This window comes from Bos mutus, chromosome 5 (genome assembly GCF_027580195.1).
Source record: "Bos mutus isolate GX-2022 chromosome 5, NWIPB_WYAK_1.1, whole genome shotgun sequence".
In the NCBI taxonomy this organism is placed as follows: Eukaryota; Metazoa; Chordata; class Mammalia; order Artiodactyla; family Bovidae; genus Bos; species Bos mutus.
The window spans coordinates 52824362-52851513 of record NC_091621.1 but is presented as its reverse complement, the minus strand read 5'-3'; the positions used below and the strand labels follow the sequence as shown (position 1 = coordinate 52851513).

Genomic DNA, 27152 nt, shown 5'->3' with positions numbered 1-27152 from the left:
ACGCAACTTTTAGTCCTATATTTGTCAGATCTTTACAGTAGTCATACCAGTTTACAGTGAGAGTATAATCTCAGATTTCACAATGTAAGCAAGCACTAAACCATCATTTTTTCCTTCAGAGGCCCAAGTGACAAAAATATTAATATAAAGCAGGTATCCCAGATATTGAGATGCCATATTGTTGAAAGTTACCCAACTGAGAAATACTAAATAATATTCTTACCAAAGAGGTAACTGCATATGAATGTTTAGAATAATTAATACAGTCCTAGGAAAATTTTAATAAAAATAGCTTTAAAAGAATAAAAGAAATAGCTTTAAAAGGGTTACCTACAATTTATCTGGATCTCCCTGCCAGAAATCTTTATTAGTTTAAATTTCCACAATCATTAGTAAATTACAGCCCATGATTCCTAAATATATTCTAAAGCATAGCCAATAAGCAATAAGTTTTTGGAACAAATGAACAAAAAAATGTTCAGCATAGTCTTGAGATGGACCTGCTTTGCAATTAAGTTCAATAAATAATGTATTTTAAAAACAGATACAAAAAAAAAAAAAAAAAGATACAGGCTATTTACTATAGTGTCATAAATGAAGCAAAAACAATTGCATTTTAAATCTGGTCTTCAATAGTAATCCATACGGGGATACAGAGTATTAGACAAAATTACTTTAAAAGTCAGATCAGTTTATATAAAATGAATCTTACAGCAGATTGCTGAACTACATAAATTGTTATTTAACATTTACGTAAAACAGCAGTAACTTTTGTTTTCATGCACAGAATGGTAAATTATTATTTAGTCTTGAGTCATTAATATTCTTGAAAGATCATAAAGGACTAACACTATTTCTGAAGGAACAGCTACTTGTTAACTGATATTAATAAAGACCACTACTTATCCACCAATTTATGTCCTTTTAGTTTGAAGGAACATTTATATCAAATGTTATATCAACATAAAATCAGAGCTAGACTAAAGCATAAATATACAGTACTGCAGTGACATAGCATTCAGTATTTTTACATAAATAGGCCCCCATTTTCAACTCATTTGGAAATGGCAGACACTGGGGCATGAAAACAAAGAGAAGAACATTCTCCACTTGGGGCTTTTACAGTGCTTAATAAGTAACTTAATAACTACAGATGGATCTTCTGAAAGAGGACAATGCACACAGATATCACAAATATTTTCAATTTACCGGTTTTACAATTATCACAAAACCCACCAAGCCCACAAATCAAACTTGGCTACAACAGTCAGAACTACTTGAAAGCCCGATGTTCAAAGTCAAATAAATCAGTAACACCCTTTTAAGTTATAAAGGCATCTCTACTATGCAATATAATTTTAACCTAGATGTAAATTCAACGTCAGTGTTTCTCAAAATGCTGACTGCTGGGCCCCACTCAGATGTGCTGAATCAGATCTGCAGGGGCAATGCCAGGGAATCTGCACTTTCAGTAACTCTCCCAGGTGATCCTCTTGCACACATTTTAGAGAACCACCACCTTTCTTGTGAGATTTCCAACAAGGTTTTGGATTTCGAGAACGAAAATCTCTTCATTTGGGACCTTTTATAACCAAACTTCGTTACGTACGAAGTTAATATTTCAAAGAGCTTTAGGTAAAAAAAATGCAGTGGCAGGAAAAAAAAAATGCATGAAAAAATTTACAGCAGTAATTCAAAGAAATTTTCAGTATAAGCTTCTTTTAGTTTTAACTCATGATTTAAGACATCCCTGATCATTTCAAGGACTAACAGGTCTTTGAGAACAAAATTCCTAACTTAAAAATAATGCAATCCACAATATTAAAATTATAGTACTTCAAACATGGTCAAATTCATTTACTCAGCTGTTAAGCAAATCAGGGTATGAACTGCTTACTTACATTATATCAAATACAAGCAAAGATTAAATTTATAAAGTTAAACCCAAACAAATCTGTTTATATTCCACTATTAAATTTACTCTGGTCGGAAACTGATTTTCATAAACTTATATAACTTTCACAAACTTACATAAACATTTATAATGGAAAGAGCAATGAAGCAAAAACTAGAAGCCACCTAGAGTCCAGTTCTAGTTAATCTAGCTGCTGACTGTATTATAAGACGTTAGGGCCTAGAGAAATCATTTTACCTATCTAAAAAACAAGAAAAGTACAGCTATCTACTTTGCTCATTTCACAGAATTACTGACTGTGAGAATCAGAGGAGATAGTATGTAATACATTCCAAAACACTGTAAAGCATTTTATAACTCAAAGGCATTATCATTAAGAGTGAAATTTGAGAGACACTATCTTTAGGTGCCTGCTATAAAAGACTATTACAGAAACAAGGAACATAAAAACTGACCTTTTAGATTCAATTACATATTGGACATTATTGTATATATCCTAGAAATTATAAATAAAAAAAGTAAGAATTTAATTCAGTCATCTGTCTTATGTCCCCACTTATAATAGATCTATTTCTTGTTTAAAAATAGAAATGAAATTAGATGTGCCATGAATTGATAACTGTCAAAACTGGACAGTAAGTATATTATTCTACTTTCACATTCTGGACAATTTCCATAATAAAAAATTTAACAATACAACTGTGTATGTGTGTGTATAAAATATTTATAAAAGCTAAAAAATCTTTAAGTTTTTCTTTGAAAATTATTCCCGTATGTATTGTATCATTTTCCTTTCATGTTACCTCAGATTCTATATATTCCAAAATAAGCTACTCTCACAGTACCCTTCTACATATCATGACACCTATTAAAAAATATTCCCCACAATGGGGCAAGTAAATACTCTTACCCAAGCTGCAAAAACTTAATTCTTAAGTTTCTGCATCCTGATCTTACTCCTTTAATTTTTTGCTCATTCATTACAAAATTTCATAATTAAAAAGTGAAAACGACCAGTTTCAACTGCATATATGTGTAAAAACATAAAGAAAAAGAGGAGTCTCACATACTTTTGGGTTAGTATTGCAAAAGACCACCAATAGTTGTAACTGGCCATTTCTCTTAAAACCTGTCAACCAATACAATTCAGCTCACACGGTAAGAGAACGCTGCACCCAAAATGAAGTTAACATATCTGTCAGACAAAAGAAATCGGTATATTTAACCCCCAAATCAGGATTCTATCAAGATATGAGTAACACTGTATAATTACTCTACATACATCAACCTAATTGCTCAAATGATGTCCTTTAACCTGGGGCCATATTCCACAGACTTACAAGCATAAACTACTTTTCACCTCAAGCAGATTTTTTTACCTTAATAAAACTACCTGGGGCTCAATAGCATACGCTTTATAGTAGTCTATGAAGAAACTGCTCAAAGTGTTGAATTAAAAATTAAACGCAGATAGGAATGCTGACAACCTTGTGGCTTGTGATTAAAACTATATTTAGTAATATTCACACATTTATTCATTCATTACTTGAAAGCTAAATCTTTTTTCTGTTACATCTGCAGTCACAATCATCAGAAGGTATCCGTGTCTGAACAGACAGTGTACCTTAAGTTTTTGATTTGTGAGGGAGGGAGACAGGAAGGAGCAAGTGGTTGGGAAGGAAATCCCATCCATTCAGCTGTCACTACAGCATTTGTTTCCTAAGCATTAAAAACTCCATTTATTTTTATACGAGTTACATGTGAGAAAAGGCACACACAGAAACCACCCTTTCCAATAAGGTCTTCAATAACTTTGAGTGTTAAGTACGCCTGCTGAAGTCCTTGTTTGCATTATCTAAAAACAAGTAATTGGAAAACTCGAAAACCATAAAAGGCAAGCTGTTGGAAGATAAAAAACAAAAAAGAATTACTACACCTTATTCAAACAAGGTTAATAATTCTGCATATTTACTTTAGAATTTGTTAATAGCACAGAAGCTAAAAAAAATTTATAAAACCTCTGTCATGCTAGTGAGTACCCTTATTTATGGCAATACCTAGTTTTAAATATTTACAATGAAACTGTTACTTTCCTTCTTTTCCTAAACAGATTCAAACTATTATTGTCCCTGTTATTTTATAAGCACAAATCAAATCTAGTTTCTCATTTCATTTCAGAGGTCTACATTAAATCCCAGGCTTCAATGAAAAAAACCATGATTTCCCATACAATTGCAGAAACCCCCTTAAAGGAGTGAAGAATTACAAAATACAGAAAAATGAAGACAGTTTCACCTTACACATTTAACTGGAGATGCCAGTAATGACAACAACTCCAACAAAAGTCAAGAAGGCGTAATCTGAATATTCACTATTTTAATAAAAGAATATGCCGAAATCTTAAAATTAAAGGTGGCGCTCTGTCCTCAACTCACCCGATTGTGACTCACTTTTGCAGACTGTATGGTAGGAAATAACTGTTACTTTTCAAAGATCTTTGCAGTTACACCCAAGCCAAAATCAGGACAGAGATCCACCCTTAATTACAGCAATTTAACTGTCTCAGGCAAAGCAAGGTAGAAACTAAAACGTCCCCCTGAAATCATGGCTAAATAAGCCTATTTCATATACAAGTTCTCAAAGGCTCCCTTTAAGGAACATGCTTCTATTTACTTCAAATCTAAACTCACCAGGACAAAAAAAGAAAAAAAGGGGGGAGGAGCAGGGAGACCAAATGAAACGCTCAAGTATAAAAAGCAGATTCTCCTCCAATCCCTTTAATTCCCCTCAATCCGCCTCTGCCACACACAAGGGCAGGGAGTCTGGGGAAGAAGGCTGGCAGCAGGGCGAGCGGTGAAGGCCCCTCATTCACTCACGTGGGCCACTATCCAAAGGGTTACACACCCTCTGCCCGATGAGAGCCTCATACAAAGCAGAGCCTCACAAGTACTTCTTATTATAAAATACACCCACGCTGAACAAGAGCTTTATTTTAAAATAAGACTGTCCTCAGGTGGGGGAGGTTAAACACAACAAAGCCTTCCATGTTGAAAAGCAGACAGTCCAAATAGATGCATATACCTACACTCCGAGGAAGAAAAATCCATAGAACTAATTTATCACGAACAGCAATCGATACCAACAGGGGCCATTAGATTATTAATAAACCCAGAAAAGTAGCGTGAACAGCGGCCCGAGGTGGCTGTCTGCTGCGCTCCCACCCCAGGAAGGGCACAATTACGCCTGCAGAGGATCAAGGCTTCCGCTGGTTGAAAGACCCCCTTGGCACCTCTGGCCCGCCCCGGCACCACTGCACCGCACAGGATTCGGGCACTCCCGGCGTTGCCAGTTCCGAGACGCACTCCTGGCATCTGCCAGGTGCCAGAAAACTGGTGAATGAAATGCGCACAGACACCAACCTGGCCAGGGACCGCGGCGCAGAACCAGGGGTCGCTAACTAGCCTAGCCAGAGGATTCGCCTACAGGATGGAATCAAGGGAGAACACCGCCCCCCCGCCACCCCCGCGAATGCGGTTCCTTCTGACCCTTCCAAAAAAAGAGTGGAAGACGCAAGATTTTTTTTTCTTTCTTTCTTTTAAACTAAGTCTAAGAACGCGAATCGGATGGAAGCAACCATGAATATCCTGGGGGGCCAGACTGGAGGCGCCGGGAAAAAGGCGAGGCGGTTCTCCAACTCCCGGGGAATCATCGTCCGGTGTGACACACATCAATTAGCTAGCCCTAGTCGGGGGTCCGCTCTCCGCCCGCGGAGCGCCAGTGGGGCCGAAGCCAGGGATTAGAGGGGTGACCCTCCCGGGGCGCGGGGAAACAGTGCCGGGCACCGCTGCCCTCAAGGTCACCAGGCGCCGGGGCGGGGGCGGCCGGCCGCAGGATGGGCTACGGCGCGGCCGAGGCGGCTCGGAGAAGCCACAAAAAGCTGCGGGTGTAGACGCGAAGTCCCACCAAGCCCCGTCCCTCGAGCCCTAGTTGGGGACACCCGGTCGGACACGGCGCTGAGGCGCACGCGGAGGAACCCGCTCACCTTTACGATCTGCCGGGACGGGCGCAGCAAGAGACCACCTGCGAGGGGCCCCGCGGACCGCCCCCGCCAACTTCTCCCGAATCGCCGCTGTCCGCGGAGCACCCAGCTGCCAGGATCCCCGCCGCGACGCCCGGACCTCCGCGTTCCGCCCGGCCTCCCCCGCAGGTGACCTGCCCAGCCGCCCCCGCCGCTGGCGGGCGGCGGCCGCGACTCACCTCGCCCGGCAGCAGGAACCATTTTCCGAAGGGGAAAGAAAGGGGAGGCTGCAGGAGGGTCGGGGGATAGAGCGGTGGGAGCTGCGGAAAGCGCGGAGATCGAGGGCTCGGTCCTCGGCTCGTCCGCAGGCGGCTCGGAGGACTCGGGGCGCCACGCGGAGGGTCGGCTGCACCTCGAGGATGAGGTGACCGCGCAGCCGAGAGGCTCGGCGTCCACCAGCCTGGGCTCCCTACTCACGCTGCACTGCGAGGAGGCGGCAGCGGCGGAGGAGGAGGCGGCGCCCGGGCCGGCCCCCGCCCAGAGCCCGGCAGCCGCCGAGTGGCCGCCCGCGTCCCCGCAGGACCCGCCTCCCGGGCTCCGCAGAGCCGCACATAGGGCGCGCCGCGCTCAGCACGGGCAGCTCCGCCGGCCTCACGCCGCCGTCCGCAAAGGCAGCGGCGGGCGGGGGTACAGCCCTCTCGGCGAACAGCGCAGCCCGACCCGCTCGGGGCGGGACCTGTAGCCCCCGGAGAGCCGACCACCGAGCACGAGGGGGGCTGCGCGAAGCTTCAGGCAGGGGCCCCGTTTGCACCGGGTGGCCCGCAGGATTGCCGGGGGAGGCAAGGGGAGGAGGACGCTCACCCGTTCCGGTCTGGCGCTCCCTTCTCTCCACACCCTCTTGCCTCCCGCTCCACGCTGGCGGCGCAGCTGCTGCCGCTGCCACTGCCGCCGCCGCCGCCGAAGCTCGAGCCGCCGCCGCTGCCGCCTTGGCTAGGCGCGGTCACGTGACGCGGCCCGCGGGGAGCCTGGGGGCGGGCAGGCGCGCGCGCGGGAGGAAGCGCGACTCGGACGGAGACTGGGAGTCGAGCGTCGCGGAGAGGGCGTTTAAGGGGAGGACCCGGCGAGCGCGTTCCCGGCTGACGAGCACGCGCCCGGCGATTAGAACTTGCCGCGCGGCGGGGAAAGGGTGGCCGGAGTGAGGGGCGGGGGACTCGCGCCTCTGCGCGCCCTCTCCCTCTCTTCCTCCGCTGAGCGCCCCGACCGGCCGCTGCCCCCGCCCCCTCCTGCTCGCCCCTTTCCTCCAGTCGCTGTCAGCGATTGGCTGAGAGGCTCTGACGTCCGTGTTTCCATGACGTATCGGGGCAGGGGGGGCAGGGGGGACAGTGGGGGGAAGAGGGGGTGGCTCGGACGCGGGGGGCGGTGACTCTGTCAGTCACAGCCGCTGTTTCAGCGCGGCTCCGGGCGGCTCCCGCGACTGTGGACGCTGGAAAGCGATGAGTGCCGCAGGCAGACTTGGTCACCCTTCACCTTGGGGCCACCCCAGGGCCTGCGCCCCTCCGAGCCCGGGAGCCAGGCGGGCGGGCGGGTGGGCTAGGGTGAGCCCTCTATGCGAAGACAGGTTAACGTTGACCCCCGCGTCCGCGGACATTAGAGCGGCTTCCTCGCCGCTTCTCTGCTCCATTCAGTACTGGACTCAGTGCCTGTCTTGGGCCGTGACTCACGCGCCGGACGACAAAAGTGCCACCCAACTCGGTCCCTTCTTGTGGAACGATAGCCCGTACCCCGCACAAGCTCGGGGCGCCCCATCTCTGTTCCTGCAGGTCGGGCCCGTAGACTCCGGGGATCCCCGCTGCAGCGCCCAAAGGGTTAACCCAGTTGTTTGGCGGGTGCACACAGGCCCGTGATGGTCTGCGCTTAGAATCCCCGCGTTTTTGTTTGGTGTTTGCTTTTTCTACCTATGCCAAGCTGTTGGCTCTTTTAGTTCACTTGTAGCATCTCGACCCAGCACTCTTCTTTGCCGCAGGGCGGGGGTGGCGGGGGCGGGGGGGCGGGGGGCGCGGGCGGTGGGGTGGGGGGGGGGCCGAGGGGTGATACACGGGGTAACTTACGATAATTGAGATGCTGAAAGGTAACATGGTTTTTGCCAACCTTCAAAAGATTTTGCAAGTTAATAAAAAATCACCGTAGTGACCTCTTTAAGAATAAAACGGTTTTTCCTTCCTACACAACACATACACACGTGTAAAGACTTGTACCTTACCTAGGACATCCTGCTCCATCTTCGTCTCATCACCTCTGACCTGTCGCCGCTGCTTTAGAGACCATGTCAGTGTTATTTTCAATGCCACTTAGAGCAGAAAGATAAGTTCATCAGAGTCTCCTTTCTACTCACTCCAGGGCTGGAAAAAGTAATGTCTGTAACGTCTTCCTGAAAAACAAATAGGTGATACGAAGGAGTTTATTCTATTTGTTCACTCTGATAGTGTTTAAAATATTTTTTAAGGATTAAAAACTAAATATGTGCAAAGTTAAAAAAAAACAAACCCAAGTTAACCTTGTTGAAAAAATTTTATCAATTTACGTATCTTTCCAGGTCAAACAGTGCCAACATTTTGAGCTGTGCCCTAGACATGCAAAATAAGCACTGGGCATGATGATACTTTTTTTTTTTTTCTCTCAGTCTGTAATCACTGTTAAAAATTGGTGGTGGGTACAACAGCCATTCCTGACACTATTTCTAAACTTCTTAACAGAAGAACAGATTAACTTTTCTAAACGGCTTAGAGACATTTAAGAACCACTGGCTTTTGTCCAACTTTTCCTCCAATAGAAAATTGAATTATGTATTCTACTTTAATCAAGAATTTGACATTAAAGTAATATATGATTCATTACTATAGTGCACTAGCAAAATGGGTAATAGATTAAACTAGGATCTGTTCACTTTGTGGGTTTGTTACAGTCGCAGATAATAAAATATATGCTGTTAAAGTGTTGTGGTTGTGAAAAGTTACTCAACATCTTCACTTTAGAACATGGTTTCAATAGCGTTTTCATGTATGGGGCTCATATACATATATGGCTGGTGGCTTAGCCGCTAAGTCCTGTCCGACTCTTGTGACCCCATGGGCTGCAACCTCTGTCCATAGGATTTCCTTATCCCAGAACATATTTATATGCATTTTAATGACATGTGAGTTACATGCAATAGTATATTTTTACTGTCATAGTTAAGATGATTATACTGTGTTATTTGGTTTTTATATTTTCATTCAAGTAGAAAGCAATATATAAATAATTGTACACATTAAATTAGGAAATTCATCTTTTTCTCCCAAAAGTTTCGCAATGAAACCTTCTTAATGGCATATTTTTCATTGTTAAAAATCAAGAGTTTTGGTCTTCTTAAATAGCGTTTATGTAAAAAATGGAGCTACTTACAAGATGCCACTGTGTTTGATACAATCATATCCTTTTAATCTTATACTTCACTTATTTTATGGGTTTAATTGATCCGGAGATATATCACTGCATAAGAACAATATAATGATACAATTTATTGTTGAAATACTTAATTTTGCAAAATTATTTGAATACAATTTAAATATCTTTTTTAGTTACAGCGAAAACAGTATATAAAGATATTTAAATCCTATGGCAAGTTACCATTGGAAATGTTAACATTGTTTGAAGACAGACTGTGTATTCAAAATGATGTATTTTGCGAACTGTTAAAAGTATGTTCCATTTTGTTGTTCAGTCGCCAAGTCATGTCCGACTCTTGGTGACCCCATGGATTACAGCACGCCAGGCTTCCGTGTCCCTCACCATCTCCCAGGGTTTGCCCAAGTTCATGTTCATTGAACTGGTGATGCCATCCAACCATCTCATCCTGTGTCACCCTCTTCTGCTTTCAATCTTTCCCAGCATCAGAGTTTTTTCCAAATGTTCCATTTAGTGGCATAAATCTAAACTATTGACATCTTTTCTGATAAGTTGACCAATTCAATATGAACTAATCTCGTATAACTCATGGAGAGAATTTTCTAAAACCCTCAATGTAATTAAGTGTAAATGGAAGCATTTGAATCTTTATTCCCTTGAAAATTCTTTCACATGCATCTAGCAAGGGGACAAAATAAAGACATACCAACAGCAGCATATTTTTAAAACCATATCATTTCCCAAAATACACATTTATACATATGTGAATGTGTCACTTCTAATCACCGCAGACTGTTAAAGAAAGCTGACAGGTGTACGGAGGCAGGAGAGGAAAAATATTCAGTGCTTCATAGAAAGTAGTTGTGTGTGTTCTCAAATTTCCATTAACCTGGATCACCAGAGAGAGAGAGATGAAGAGAAACATTACTTAGCCGAAAACAACAGAGAACTGTTATCTATTAGGTCTGAATTAAATCATGGATGATTACAGGTAACCTTAGAATAAGAATTTTCAAGTCACAGAATGGAAAATTTTTATAGATGAAAAATGTGAACAGTTAGATGTCAAAATTTGATGGAATTATTTAACATCCTGTACTCTTCAAGGTATAAGGCTTTTTTTTTTTTTTTTCTACCCCATATGTAATATCTAGGTCATGGGTTATGGCACTAAATCTAAATTCCACAGAATCAAAAAAAAAGAAGGAGGAGCTCTTACTTAAATGTTGAGGAAGACTTCCTACAGGAGGATTTGGACCTGATTTGTGCCACAAAATGTCTAGGAGATTCAAATTAATGCAAAATAAGATGGGCAATAGAAATGCCAGGAAATGTACTGAGAATAAACACGTTTACCATATCCATTTTCCTATCCTTGTATTATCTATGGGCTTCCCTGCTGGCTCAGGTAGTAAAGAATCTGCCTGCAGTACAGGAGACCCAGGTTCAATCTCTGGGTTGGCAAGATCCCCTGGAGAAGTAAATGACAACCCACTCCAGTAATTCTTGCCTGGAGAATTTCATGGACAGAGGAGCCTGGTGGGCTACAGTCCATGGGTAACAAAAGAGTTGGACACAACTGAGTGACTAAAACTTTATTATCTATGAAACAGATTTCTACCTTTGTTATATTTCACCTTGAGTAACTCATTTATTTTTCCATTAGTAATGGTGAGTTACGGTGCATCTAGGCTTGTTGTGACGTTTGGTGAGTTGTTTATGTACAGCTCTTAGAATATTTGGTGTGTACTAAATGCTCAATAAATGTTGTCATTATTATTAGTAAGCATGTAGTCGTTATCCCTTATTACAAAGTGAATGTGCTATAAACAAGAAAAAATATTTTTATTTCATTAATAAGTAGGGACTTATTCTCACACTAAAAGTTCAGGGGTAGGTGATAATATGATTGATTTAGCTATTGAACAGACATCAAGGGTCCAGACTTACAGCTTTCTGCTCCACCCTCCCTGATCTGTGTTTACTTCAGTATCTTTTTATGCTAAAAATAGGAAAATCAGAAGGATTTTCTCACATCTGTGGTACATTTTACATTTTTCAGATTATTTAGTGCTTATGTTGTTATTGTTGTTGTTCAGTCACTAAATTGTGTCTGATTCTTTGTGACCCCGGTAAACTGCAACACACCAGTCTTCCTTGTCCTTCACTATCTCCCGGAGTTTACTCAAACTCACGTCCATTGAGTTGGTGATGCCATCCAACCATCTCATCCTCTGCCACCCCCTTCTCCTCCTGCCCTCAATCATTCCCATCATTAGTCTTTTCCAGTGAGTTGTCTCTTCCCATCAGGTGGCCAAAGTATTAGAGCTTCAGCATCAGTCTTTCCAATGAATATTCAGGGTTGATTTCCTTTAGGATTGACTGGTTGGATCTCCTTGCTGTCCAAGGGACTCTCAAGAGTCTTCTCCAGCACCACAATGGTTTTATATAATTTTTCTTTATTGCCTACCTTTCCTTTGAAACTCCTCCTTTGTTTCTCAAGATATTAGAATGTGGGGCAGAATCACCTGTGTGAACTTAGCTGTGCGGGTTCCTGGAGCCAGAGTGGCAGAGCTTCTGATTCAGACTGTTTGGAGTGAACCTCAGGACCTACATTTTTGGCAGTTCCTTTAGGTGACTTTGATGCACCTCACGGTCTCTGTTTCCCCCCTTTGTCATGACATTCTCTTATTGTGTTTTTCATTAGTTCTTCTTTGTCTTTCCCTGTTTCCAACAGTAAGTTCTTCTACTTGAGCATTTCTATCCAAACTTTCATAAAATTTACCTATTTGCATGACTTCAGACCCTTGAGGGTAAGGATAATGTTAATCATTAATTTATTCATTAATCATTTGTTGATCTTGACAGTTATCCTACCAGCTTACTAAGGAAGAAAAACATGGACGATACCTACTTAGGAGGCATTAGCATCGACATAGTAATTAATCTATCTTTTTATACAAAGAAACTTTTATTAAACATTTATTACATGCCAGGCTTAATAAGATCTGGCACATAATAGGTGATTAAAATAAAATTAGTTTGAAATGAATAAACAAATGAACTATCACTTCTCCAGTGATGAATTCTAAATGTTTATTCACTGCCTTGTTCTTTTATTCTGGTGACCTGAGGGAACTCCTTTCAGGGTCTTTTTTTTTTCTTCCAGGTATAAATAAAGTTAAACCTTGAACAACACAGCTGTTAAGGAGCACCCACACTCCCAGAAGTTGAAAATCCGCCTATAACTTTAGAGTCAGTCCTCCTTCTGTGCCAGAGGTTCTGAATCCTCAGATCCAATCAACTGCAAATGGAGCAGTACTATAGTATATGTATGTACCAAAAAAAAAAAATCCACGTATAAGTGAACCCAAACGCATGTGTTCAAGGGTGAGCTATGTTGAAAAAAAAAAAGCCAATTTACCAATCATCAAAAACCAGGTCAGAGAAAGTCAGTTTGTTGATATATGTGGTTTTGATGGTGAGGAAAGCTGATAATGCAGGGGAGTGTGCAGATCAGAATAAGATAGGTTCTAAAACAGAGGGGAGTCACCTTGGAAAGAAAAAGGAGCATCTCTTTCTCTGATGTAGAAGAAAAAGGCAAGAAGAAAAGAGTGTGAGAAAAGTAAAACTTGAAGTTTAGGGGAGGGGTGCCACAGGCACACAAATGCCATCTTAATATTCATTATACAGTCATAGGTGTTTATGGTCATAAGCCAGGACTGAATAAGGTTAAGGAAGGACTGGAATGGGCTGCTGAAAGAAACTGAAGGGTGAGCAAAGGATAAAATGTTACTCAAGGCCCAGGCAAATTTAGCATACAATTTTATAGCAATGTAGGTTTGCACAATATTCTCTGGTGACTCAGAGCTGGGGTTTCCCATTGTGGTTACAGTTGTTAAGAGTTCAGGGGAGTCTGGTGCAGTTCTCAGTAGGGATGGTCATGGGCACTGATAATTGGACTGTATTAGTCAGCCAGGGCTGCCATAATAACACACCACATGCTGGATGGATGACTTAAGGTACTTTACTTTCTTACAATTCTGCAGGCTAGAAGTCCAGTGAGTGAAAGTGTTAGTCACCTCAACTGTGTCCGACTCTTTTGACCCCATGGACTGTAGCCTGCCAGGCTCCTCTGTCTGTGGAATTCTCAAGGCAAGAATACTGGAGTGAGTCGCCCTTTCCTTCTCCAGGGGATCTTCCCGACGCAGGGAACGAACTCAGGTCTCCGGCATTGCAGGCAGATTCTTTACCATCTGAGCCACAGGGGAAGCCCCTAGAAGTCCAAGATCTGACTCTTTGCTTTGCCTTTCTCCTTTGGAATCTATGGCTTCCGGGTACTCACACTCTGCCAGTAACCGTGCTGGTAAATACTCTTTTCAGTAGCTCTTTAAACTCCAGTGACCGTGTCCTCATGATCTTCTGCTTGCCTCTCCAGTTTCTGACCCAGTGAGTAGACTTACTTCTCACATCTATTTATACTCACTTCTGCTTGCTTATTGCTTAGTTTCTACCTCCCTGGTTCATCTTGAATTTTACTTATGCCTGTTTCTTAAAAAAATGCTCTGATGGCTGATTACCTTGTCTTCTCAAGATTTTCACTTTGTCTGCCTCTCTGGCTTTCCCAGTTCCAAACTCTAGCCCCCTTTTAATGTTCTGCTACCATCACACACAGTCCCTGAATTGAGTTGTATGTCTGGCCACTGTCATTTCATTTCTTATATAATTCACCTAATGTTTTATATTTAAATTTTAAAATATTTCTTACATTCCTTGTTTCAGTGTAAGCTATATGAAGCCACTTTACCATTGAATAAAGAGTATAACACAGCAAAATTATTTTCCCCAAGTAATAGTGCCTTGTTTATAGGACTACAGCAATACTTCAACACTAAATAATCTACCAACAAGGATGAAAATTTTATCATTTTGGTTTGGGGTGTTAAATTCTCTTTGAATTATCATTATTCTACTGATAAAGCATGCGTACATGGCCTTCTGTATTCCTGGGAACGTTTTTTTGAGGTTGTTCAGTCACTAAGTCATGTCTGACTCTTTGTGACACCATGGACTGTAGCATGCTAGGCTTCCCTTTCCTTCACTATCTCCCAGACTTTGCTCAAACTCATGTCCATTAAGTTGGTGATGCCGTCCAATCATCTCATTCTCTGACGCCCCCTTCTCCTCCTGCCAATCTTTCCCAGTACCAGGGTCTTTTCCAATGAGTCGGTTCATTGCATTAGGTGGCCAAAGTATTGGAGCTTCAGCTTCAGCCTCAGTCCTTCCAATGAAGATTCAAGGTTGACTTCCTTTAGGATTGACTCGTTGGATCTCCTTGATGTCCAAGGGAGGACTCTCAAGAGCCTTCTCCAGCACCACAATTCGAAAGCATCAGTTCTTTGGCACTCAGCCTTCTTCATTGAGGTCTTCATTGAGGTAGTCCTATTTTAACTAAAGATCTCTGTAATCAGAGATAAAACCAGTGTAAAAGATTGTATCATTTGTCCAAAGTAGTTCTTGCTGGGAGGCATAAAAAGAAGTAGAACATATAGTGTCTGGACCCAGGGAATATGTGCATCCAGTAGCCTCAACAAGTCATGAAGTAACAATAAAAATAATTCCAAAGAAATACCTAAATATGTGACAGTATAGTACACATTGTGTAAACTCATGCCAAGAGAATTAAACTGAATATTATGTGAAAGATGAATCTTAAACTTGGGTTTGAGGAGGAGGCAATATGACATTTAGAAACAGCTTGAGCTTTGATGGAAATCAGGCCTGGATTCAAATCCCAGTTCTGAAATTTGCCAGTTATGTGACTTTGAACAAGTGCCTTAACTATTCTGATTCTTCAGTTCTCCCCTGTGTAAATGGAGACAGTCTTCTAGTGTGGCTGTAAGTATAAAATTAAATCATGTAATTTTTTTCTAGTAGACATTAAATGAATATGCATTTATATTCAACTCCCATTTAATCTGCCATATTTTATATTGTCTTTATATTTTGTAGTATGTGTGCAAATAATACATTTTACTGGGAAATGTAGAAAATATAGTCAAATTGAATACAGCTTAAAAGGAATTTTATTAAAATTTTATAATCTATATTCTTCATCACCAGTAGTCATGTATAGATGTGAGAGTTGGACCATAAAGAAGGCTGAGCACTGGAGAATTGATACTTTCAAACTGTGGTGTTGGAGAAGACTCTTGAGAGTCTTTTGGACTGAAAGGAAATCCAACCAGTCAATCCTAAAGGAAATCAACCCTGAATATGCATTGGAAGGACTGATGCTGAAGTTGAAGCTCCAATACTTTGGCCACCTGACGTGAAGAGTTGACTCTTAGAAAAGACCCTGATTCTGGGAAAGATTGAAGGTGGGAGGAGAAGGGGATGACAGAGGACAAGATGGTTGGATGACATCACCAACTCAATGGACATGAGTTTGAGCAAGCTCTGGAAGTTGGTGAAGGACAGGGAAGCCTGGTGTGCAGTAGTCCATGGGGTCACAAAGAGTTAGACACGATTGAGGGACTGAACAACAAATATTCATCATTAAAAAGGAGATTTTAAAAGCTTAATGAATTTTGAAATAGTAAAGCACTTGAGATTTAACCTCTGTGTGACTTACATACTAGTTAAACTAGTAACTCAGATAATTTTTTGATCCCACAGGCTCCTTCTATGTCTAGAAGATTGCCACCATTTATTATATTAAGGCCAAATCAACAGCTATAAAGTAATCGTGACAAGATTACTAGTAAGTGTTTCTGAGTAATGATCAAGCAAGAGAGTATATGGTCTTCCTTAAAAGCAAATACAAGCAATTCTTTAAGAATGCTTCAAATGACCACTGAACTATGAACCAGAGCCCAAATGAAAACCAAGCTAACTCCTCAACAAGAAATGTTATCCCAGCAGTGCAGCTGTGAGCTAATTAAACAGCCTAGATCGCTGTGCTGAACTTTAGTACTGCATTTATAGAATTAATTCAGAGGACATGTTATTAAAGTCTGGGGTTTATCAGAAGAAGGCAGCCTCTTTTTTTGAGCAGCATTTAAAAAATTAACATACTGAATAAGCCGCTTATTATAGATGGAGCCTATCAGATCCTCCATATAGATGCAAAAACCACACAATGAATTTCTAACCAAAACAATCAGGCTATTGCCTCCTGACACTAAAATCCAAAAATAGTGATTTAGATACCTTGAGAGCATGTTTAAAAATAAATTTATGTTCTATATGATTGTTTCTAAGATTCTAAAAGACATACTGATAACCACAAATAGACTAGACTCTAACAGTTAGATATATATCCAAAATATGTAGCAATTCTCAACTTAGCATAAATCAGTAATTGGAAGAAGTAAGTCAAAAGTAATTTAAATTATAATACTTTCCCTCCTAATTAATCTTAGTAACTAGGCTTTAAAGTTTATCTCTAGAAGTCTAAATAGTAAACAAAAATTATACTTTACCAATAAATTCTGAAAGCTGTACTTATTTAAGTTATTATACATGGGCCGTAGGGCTTCCCAGGTGACTCAAGAGGTAAAGAATCTGCCTGCTGATGCAGGAGATGCAGGGATAAATCCCTGGTCAGGAAAATTCCCTGGAGGAAGAAATGACAACCCATGCCAGTATTTTTGCTTGGAAAATTCCATGAGCCAGTCCATGGGGCCTCAAAGAGTTGGACACGTCCGAACGACTGAGCATGACACGTGGGGAGTAAGGATAGAAGATAAGAAGGTAGTTAATGATGAAACTTTTTGTAGGCCATAAAATGTTACCATTTCGGGGACCTTGATGCAGTGATTCAGAAAGACACAGAGCCAGACAGTGATGCATTTACAACTGCATCCACTCATCTCCAAAATGGAGAGAGCAGCACTTATCCTCCATTTCTTCCAGTGCTGTAAAAAAAAAAAAAAAAAAAAGGGACAATAGCTTCTGAAGAGTTAAATAGTTTTAGTACTTACATTGGAAGAGGTAAAAACCATTTTGAAAAATACACTAGAAGCCTCAGTAGACACTTCATATTGACAAACAAATGAACCTCACATACAGTACGTACTCTTATTTATAACTTTAATAAATGGGTAAGGATTTAAGTCAAGCAGTGGGGCAAGGCAAAAGAAAGTTTCTACATAGCTTTTCAAAGTTATTTTTAGTTTTCATTTTGAAAATTTTAAAAATACAGTGAAGTATAGAAAAATAATATCACAGGTATTCATGTGCCATATCTACTTTCAAACTGGGAAGGCACAGAAAGTTTGACGGTGATTTTGTTAACAGGTTGACCTTTTTTGAAAAGTAGGTACACGTATCTCTTCTCATTGCTCCATACGGACTTACTCTTCCATGTAGAAGGTGGCGCCATTCTCCCAGGTGCCACTAGTGGTAAAGAACTCGCCTGCCAATAAGAGACTCCGGTTCAGTCCCTGGGTGGGGAAGATACATTGGGGGAGGGCATAGCAACCCACTCCAGTATTCTTGCCTGGGGAATCCACATGGACAGAAGAGCCTGGCGGATGGTCGCAAAGAGTCCAACGCAACTGAGCGCACACTCACGCCATATTTGCTCTCTAGATCCTGCAAACACCTTCCTAAATAATTCTAAGTAGAAATGAAAGACTTTTGTAAGGATTGGTCTTTCAGAGCTAATTATTAGCATGGTAGAGTTTTCAGCGGTCTTAACTTTTTAAGCTAAGACATGTACATGCATGCCAAGTCGCTTCAGTCGTGTCGGACTCTTTGCAACCCTAAGGACTGTAGCCGGCCAAGCTGCCCTGTCCATGGGATTCTCCGGGCAAGAATACTGCAGGAGTTGCAGTGCCCTTCTCCAAGGGATCTTCCCGACCCAGGGATCCAGCCTGAGTCTCCTATGTATCCTGATTGGCAGGTGGGTTCTTTACCACTAATGCCACCTGGGAAGCCCGTTAGTCATAATCAGTTCAGTTCAGTCCATCAGTCCTGTCTGACTCTTTATGACCCCATGAATTGCAGCACACCAGGCCTCCCTGTCCATCACCAACTCCCCCAAACTCATGTGCATCGAGTTGGAGATGCCATCCAGCCATCTCATCCTCTGTTGTCCCCTTCTCCTCCTGCCCTCAATCCCTCCCAGCATCAGGGTCTTTTCCAGTGAGTCAACTCTTCACATGACATGGCCAAAGTATTGGAGTTTCAGCCTCAGCATCAGTCCTTCTAATGAACACCCAGGACTGGTCTCCTTCAGGATGGACTGGTTGGATCTCCTTGCAGTCCAAGGGACTCTCAAGAGTCTTCTCCAACACCACAGTTCAAAAGCATCAATTCTTCGGCACTCAGCTTTCCTCACAGTCCAACTCTCACATCCATACATGACTGGAAAAACCATAGCCTTGACTAGATGGACCTTTGTTGGCAAGGTAATATCTCTGCTTTTAATATTAAAATAGCTGTCTTCAAATAATTTTTGGCTTAACAGAAAAAATTTCTCATGTTCATTCAAAACTGAGTACCTAGCTATAGTTCAGTTCCTATAATAGTACTAGAGCCAACTCATGGAAAAGACGCCGATGCTGGGAAAGATGGAAAGCAAAAGGAACAGGGGGCGGCACAGGATGAGATAGTTAGATAGTATCACAGACTCAATGCAGATGAATTTGAACAAATTCCAGGAGATAGTGAGGGACAGAGGAGCCTGGCAAGCTGCAGTCCATGGGATCACAAAGAATTGAACATGACTGAACAACAGGAAATAATAATAATATAGGTACCATAGGAGATGAGATACAAGGCTCACAATCTAGTGGGAAAACCAAAGAAGAAAAACAATTCTAATTCAATGTGAAGAGTGCAAGGTATGCCTATAGACTGTGACAGCTTCACAGGGTAAATGATATCAAAGCTGAATTTTTGAAAAATTAGCTTGGCCATAAGAGGGTTGAGGAGACATTTCAGATAGAAGGAATCACACATAGAAAGATAGGGAGGCATGAGGAAATGCTAGCTCTTTACAAATTATTAGGTTATTCACAATGCTGGAATACAGGATGTAACTGAGGTTAGATATAGACATTCACTTGCTTGTGAGTGTCTAGGAGTCTCCAGTGGAGGCATGTGTCAGTGGTGGCCTGCTGCAGGGTTGGGGGCACTGAGTGTAGCAGTACATGCATGGGACCTTTTGAAGGAGGTCACCATTATCTTCATTACCTCCACCATAGTTAGGCCACAGGTAAATAGCAGGAGTCTACGGCCATACCACCCTGAACGTGCCCGATCTTGTCTGATCTCAGAAGCTAAGCAGGGTCGGGCCTGTTAGTACTTGGATGGGAGACCACCTGGGAATGCCTGGTGCTGTAGGCTTTTTTTTTTTTTTTTTAATTTTAGGCTTCCCTGGTGGCTCAGATGGTAAAGCGTCTGCCTGCAATGCTGGAGACTCGGGTTCACTCCCTGGTCCAGGAAGATCCCCTGGAGAAGGAAATGGCAACCCACTCCAGTACTCTTGCCTGGAAAATTCCATGGACAGAGGAGCCTTGTAGGCTACAGTCCATGGGGTCGCAAAGAGTCAGACACGACTGAGCGACTTCACTTTACTTCAAATGGCAGGAAGGGAACACAGCTCCACCCATCAACAGAAAATTGGATTAATGATTTACTGAGCATGCCCCGCCCATCAGAACTAGACCCAGTTTCCCCCTCAGTCAGTCTCTCCCATCTGGAAGCTTCCATAAGCCTCTTATCCTTCTCCATCAGAGGGCAGACAGACTGAAAACCACAATCACAGAAAACTAACCAATCTAATCACATGGAGCACAGCCTTGTCTAACTCAATGAAACTATGAGCATGCCGTGTAGGGCCACCCAGGACAAACAGGTCACGGTGAAGAGTTCTGACGAAATGTGGTCCACTTGAGAAGGGAATGGCAAACCACTTCAGTATTCTTGCCTTGAGAACCCTATGAACAGTTTGAAAAGGCAAAAACAGGACACTGAAAGATGAACTCCCCAGATTGGTAGGTGCCCAATCTGTTACTGGAGATCAGTGGAGAGATAACTCCAGAAAAAATGAAGAGACAGAGCCAAAGCAAAAACACCCAGTTGTGGATGTGACTGGTATGGAAGCAAGGTCCGATGCTTTAAGAGCAATATTGCATAGGAACCTGGAATGTTAGGTCCCTGCTGCTGCTGCTGCTGCTGCTAAGTCGCTTCAGTCCTGTCCGACTGTGTGCGACCCCATACACGGCAGCCCACCAGGCTCCCCCATCCCTGGGATTCTCCAGGCAAGAGCACTGGAGTGGGTTGCCATTTCCTTCTCCAATGCATGAAAGTGAAAAGTGAAACTGAAGTCGCTCAGTCATGTCCAACTCGTAGTGATCCCATAGACTGAAGCCTAACAGGTGGCTCCATCCATGGGATTTTCCAGGCAAAAGAGTACTGGAGTGGAGTGCCATTGCCTTTTCCATGTTAGGTCCATGAACCAAGGCAAATTGGAAGTGGTCAAACAGGAGATGGCAAGAGTGCACGTTGACATTCTAGTAATCAGCAAACTAAAATGGACTAGAATGGGTGAATTTAACTTGCTGCGGCTAAGTCGCTTCAGTCGTGTCCGACTCTGTGCGACCCCATAGACGGCAGCCCACCAGACTCCCCTGTCCCTGGGATTCTCCAAGCAAGAACACTGGAGTGGGTTGCCATTTCCTTCTCCAATGCATTAAAGTGAAAAATGAAAGTGAAGTAGCTCGATGACCATTATATCTACTACTGTAGGCAAGAATCCCTTAGAAGAAATGGAGTGGCCACCATAGTCAACAAAAGAGTCTGAAATGCAGTACTTGGATGCAATCTCAAAAACAACAGAATGATCTTTGTTCGATTCCAAGGCAAACCATTCAACATCACGGTAATCCAAGTCTATACCCTGACCAGTAATGCTGAAGAAGCTGAAGTTGAATGGTTCTATGAAGAACTACAAGACATTCTAGAACTAACACCCCCAGAAGATGTCCTTTTCATTGTAGGTGATTGGAATGCAAAAGTACAAAGTCAAGAAACACCTGGAGTAACAGGCAAATTTGGCCTTGGAGTACAGAATGAAGCAGGGCAAAGGCTAATAGAGTTTTGACAAGAGAATACACTGGTCATAGCAAACACCCTCTTCCAACAACACAAGAGAAGACTCTACACATGGACATCACCAGATGGTCAACACCTAAATCAGAATGATTATATTCCTTGCAGACAAAGATGGAGAAGCTCTAAACAGTCAGCAAAAACAAGACAGGGAGCTGACTGTGGCTCAGATCATGAACTCCTTATTGCCAAATTCAGACTTAAATTGAAGAAAGTAGGGAAAACTACTAGACCATTCAGGTATGACCTAAATCAAATCCCTTATGATTGTACAGTGGAAGTGAGAAATAGATTTAAGGGACTAGATCTGATAGACAGAGTGCCTGATGAACTATGGATGGAGGTTCATGATATTATACAGGAGACAGGGATCAAGACCATCCCCAAGAAAAAGAAATGCAAAAAAGCAAAATGGCTGTCTGAGGAGGTCTTACAAATAGCTGTGAAGAGAAGAGAAGCGAAAAGTAAACGAGAAAAGGAAAGATATACCCATTTGAATGCAGAGTTCCAAAGAATAACAAGGAGAGATAAGAAAGCCTTCCTCAGGGATCAATGCAAAGAAATAGAGGAAAACAATAGAATGGGAAAGACTAGAGATCTCTTCAAGAAAATTAGAGACACCAAGGGAACATTTCATATTGAGATGGGCTCAATAAAGGACAGAAATGGTATGGACTTAACAGAAGCAGAAGGTATTAAGAAGAAGTGGCAAGAATACACAGAAGAACTATCCAAAAAGATCTTCATAACCCACATAATCACGATGGTGTGATCAATCACCTAGAGCCAGACATCTTGGAATGTGAAGTCAAGTAGGCCTTAGGAAGCATCACTATGAGCAAAGCTAGTGGAGGTCATGGAATTACAGTTGAGCTATTCCAAATCCTAAAAGATGATGCTGTGAAAGTGCTGCACTCAATATGCCAGCAAATTTGGAAAACTCAGCAGTGGCCACAGGACTGGAAAAAATCAGTTTTTCATTCCAATCCCAAAGAAAGGCAGTGGCAGAGAATGCTCAAACTACCGCACAATTGCACTCATATCACATTCTAATAAAGTAATGCTCAAAATTTTCCAAGCCAGGCTTCAACAATACGTGAACCGTGAACTACCAGATGTTCAAGCTGGTTTTAGAAAAGGCACAGGAACCAGAGGTCAAATTGCCAACATCCGCTGGATCATCGAAAAAGGAAGAGAGTTCCAGAGAAACATCTATTTCTGCTTTATTGACTATGCCAAAGCCTTTGACTGTGTGGATTATAATAAACTGTGGAAAATTCTGAAAGAGATGGGAATACCAGACCACCTGACCTGCCTCTCGAGAAACCTACATGCAGGTCAGGAAGCAACAGTTAGAACTGGACATGGAACAACAGACTGGTTCCAAATAGGGGAAGGAGTACGTCAAGGCTGTATATTGTCACCCTGCTTATTTAACTTACACGCAGAGTACATCATGAAAAACGCTGGTCTGGATGACCCACAAACTGGAATCAAGATTGCTGAGAGAAATATCAATAACCTCAGATATGCAGATGACATCATCTTTATGGCAGAAAGTGAAGAAGAACTAAAGAGCCTCTTGATGAAAGTGAAAGAGGAGAGTGAAAGAGTTGGCTTAAAGCTCAACATTCAGAAAACAAAGATCATGGCATCCAGTCCCATCACTTCATGGCAAATAGATGGGGAAACAGTGGAAACAGTGTTAGACTTTATTTTTCTGGGCTCCAAAATCACTGCAGATGGTGATTGCAGCCATGAAATTAAAAGATGCTTACTCCTTGGAAGGAAAGTTATGACCAACCTAGACAACATATTCAAAAGCAGAGACATTACTTGGCCAACAAAGGTCCATCTAGTCAAGGCTATGGTTTTTCCAGTGTTTATGTATGGATGTGAGAGTTGGACTATAAAGAAAGCTGAGTGCAAAGAATTGATGCTTTTGAACTGTGGTGTTGGAGAAGACTCTTGAGAGTCCCTTGGACTTCAAGGAGATCCAACCAGTCTATCCTAAAGTAAATCAGTCCTGAGTATTCATTGGAAGGACTGATGCTGAAGCTGAAACTCCGATCCTTTGACCACTTGTTGCGAATAACTGACTCATTTGAAAAGGCCCTGATACTGGGAAAGACTGGGGGCAGGAGGAGAAGGGGACAACAGAGGATGAGGATGAGGATGATGCTGGATGGCATCATCAACTCAATAGGCATGAGTTTGAGTAAACTCTGGAGTTGGTGATGGACAGGGAGGCCTGGTGTGCTGCAGTCCATGGCGTTGCAAAGAGTCAGACACGACTGAGCAACTGAAATGAACTGAACTGAGGTTAGATATAGGAATGAGTTTGGAGAGGAAGAATAAGGTAGGCTGGGACCAAAGTCTTTACTATAAATTGAAGAAGTATGGTTTTAAGCAGCAGAGGATCAGATGTATGTTTTAAAAAGCTACTCTGATAGCATCATGAATTCATGGTTGGAAGGGGTGGAGACAACTCCTTGGGAAGTTTGAGCTATTTCAGTAATGCAGTTGGAAGTGATGAGTGTGTAAAACAGGGCAGTGGTGATGGGCATGGAGATTGAGGAAAATATTAAGGAGTTGGACTCTAAAGGACTCTGAGATCAACTGAATTGGAGGGGTAGAAGGACAATGGAGAAGAAGAATTCAAACTTATCTCAGGTTAAGGTTGGAATTCTATGCTTACAAAGTAGTGAGTTCCTCATCTCTGGAAAAGGGAAGCCTTTCAGCAAAATCTGCATTTTTAACTGTTGGGAACTTTTGCATTGAATAGAGGATTGGAATCTCATTATCTCTAACCCTTTTTACTCAAAGAAAAGTCCTATTTACATTTGTATTACTAGAAAGTTAAACTATCAGAGAGTCGTTTTAAATGAACAACTTCTCTAAAGATGAAATCCATAGATTTTCTTCTGTTTCTTCAGTAACTTTCACAGGGCCATAGTGATTTTCCAATAATCACATAAATAATTCCTCATCTTGTCCTTCAGTCGCTGAGTTGTCCCTGACTCTTTTCGACTCTGTGGATTGCAGCATGCCAGGCTGCCCTGTCCTTCACTATCTCCTGAAGTTTGCTCAAACTCATGTCCGTTGAGTTGGCAATACCATCCAACCATCTCATCCTTTGTCGTCCCCCTCTCTTCCTACTTTCAATCTTTCTCAGCATCAGGGTCTTTTCCAATGAGTCGGCTTCTAGCATAAGGTGGTCAAAGTACTGGAGCTTCAGCTTCAGCATCAGTCCTTCTAATGAATATTTAAGGTTGATTTCCTTTAGGATCAACTGTCTTGATCTCCTTGCTATCCAAGGGACTCTCAAGAGTCTTCTCTTGAGAAGTTCTCTTGTGGTTCTCTTGAGCACCACAGTTCAAGGGCATCAGTTTTTTGACTCTCAGCCTTTTTTATTGCCCAGCTCTCACATCCATACAAGAGTAATTGTCTAGGTAGAGTGTCTTGAGATATTAAGTTAATGCTCTAAATGAGCATATACATTTGTTTGTTTCTTTATATATCTAGATAAAGAAAGATAGAGATATCATATATATTTGAAAGTTCTATCTATACAGGAGTTTCTGTAGTATATACCTATGGTTCCTATAAACATTCTATCTGAACCAAACTCCAAAGATTTAGGTTAAAATGTATTTTGGATTTGATACAAATCTTTGGGCTTCCTTGATGGCTCAGATAGTAAGAGTCTGCCTGCAATGCAGGAGACCTGGGTTCTATTCTTGGATTGGGAAGATCCCCAGAGAATGAAAGGGCAACCCACTCCAGTATTCTTGCCTGGGAAATCCATGGACAGAGAACCCTGGTGGGCTACAGTCCATGGGGTCGCAAAGAGTCAGACACGACTTAGCAATTTAATATTTAATACTTAATCTCCATATTAAGGCATTTACTCCATCTGAAGCTGAAAGTTGTCAAAATTAATAGTCGTTAATGGTGATTAAAAAGGAACGATCAGGAAAGGAGCAAGTGTTTCCTTAAAAAAAAACAAAAAAAGCTTCCTAATAAATACACAAAACACAACTTAGTAAGTGGCAAAAATAATTGAGGCCAAAATGACCAATTCAGTGAGTGAGATAAAAGGATTGAAAATATCACTCTTATTCCCTTTGGACCAAATTTTTGGACAATATTCAGTTCAGTTCAGTCACTCAGTCGTGTCTGACTCTTTGCGACCCCATGAGTCGCAGCACTCCAGGCCTCCCTGTCCATCACCAACTCCCGGAGTTCACTCAAATTCATGTCCATCAAGTCGGTGATGCCATCCAGACATCTCATCCTCTGTCGTCCCCTTCTCCTCCTGCCCCCAATCCCTCCCAGCATCAGAGTCTTTTCCAATGAGTCAACTCTTCACATGACGTGGCCAAAGTACTGGAGTTTCAGCTTTAGCATCATTCCTTCCAAAGAACACCCAGAGCTGATCTCCTTCAGAATGAACTGGTTGGATCTCCTTGCAGTCCAAGGGACTCTCAAGAGTCTTCTCCAACACCACAGTTCAAAAGCATCAATTCTTTGGCACTCAGCTTTCTTCACAGTCCAACTCTCACATCCATACATGACCACTGGAAAAACCACAGCCTTGACTAGACGGACCTTTGTTGGCAAAGTAATGTCTCTGCTTTTCAATATGCTATTTAGGTTGGTCATAACTTTTCTTCCAAGGGGTAAGCGTCTTTTAATTTCATGGCTGCAGTCACCATCTGCAGTGATTTTGGAGCCCCCAAAAATAAAGTTTGCCACTGTTTCCACTGTTTCCCCATCTATTTGCCATGAAGTGATGGGACCAGATGCCATGATCTTCGTTTTCTGAATGTTGAACTTTAAGCCAACTTTTTCACTCTCCTCTTTCACTTTCATCAAGAGGCTTTTTAGTTCTTCTTCACTTTCTGCCATAAGGGTGGTGTCATCTGCATATCTGAGGTTATTGATATTTCTCCATTAGTAAGATGTTAAGACTGCCTTTCCTCTCCGCTGCTGCCCTTTCTGTGTCTTCCATTGAATACAAAGCATTTTCCCGTTGCCCAGACTCCTTCCTGGTACTCCACGCTGGCCTCATCCCAACAGACCTAGGGTCTTTCTTTCCTTCCATAAACCTAAAGTGATAAAGCATGGTGTGAATTTTAGACTCCTCAATAAATAGGAGACATATTTTTCATTAGAAAACAGGCACTCCTTCGGGTGAGTCTCAAATCAAAGAACACCCAAGGAACTGCCAACTTTATAACACTTTCTTTCCAAAACTGCCCATTGTAATACTAGGTCTGAACTGTCATTCATTATTTTCTATTGTGTACACTTGACTTCTCTTCTTGCCTTTAAAAAAAGAAACAAAACAAAACAAAAAACCAGGATGTGTGGCAATCAGCTGACTCATATTCTTGCCACAATGGTGACTCAGGACATTGATAAGTATGTGTCTTTCATACTTCCCTCCACCCCTGTCACTTTTCCACTGTATCTCACTTAATGGGTGTGCTAATCACTAAAATCCCCAGTGCAATAATACACAAAATTTTCCATGACTATAAAGAAAGATTGAGTTTTATAGGGCTTGAATACCATCCATGAGTCCACTTTCTTTCGATTTTCTTGCTTGCCTTCCAGATTTGGTGAACAAAAACTTAATAGGCAAAG

The 27152-nt window shown here is 42.1% G+C and overlaps 1 protein-coding gene and 1 pseudogene across 3 annotated transcripts in view; one reads left to right on the top strand and one right to left on the bottom strand.

Annotated features, from left to right (window-relative positions):
- ATP2B1 (ATPase plasma membrane Ca2+ transporting 1) overlaps positions 1–7187 on the bottom strand; it is a 131850-nt gene extending 124663 nt beyond the window's left edge. The window contains exon 1 of one of the 3 annotated variants that reach the window (XM_070370931.1): positions 6795–7187. The gene's annotated coding sequence lies outside the window, so the exon portion shown is untranslated. Of the gene's footprint in view, positions 1–6172; positions 6432–6794 lie in introns of those variants that run through there. The other 2 variants (XM_070370933.1, XM_070370932.1) reach the window with 2 other exon arrangements.
- Positions 7188–19615: 12428 nt separating this feature from the next.
- LOC138988064 (5S ribosomal RNA) lies at positions 19616–19733 on the top strand (annotated as a pseudogene).
- The last annotated feature ends 7419 nt before the right edge of the window (positions 19734–27152 follow it).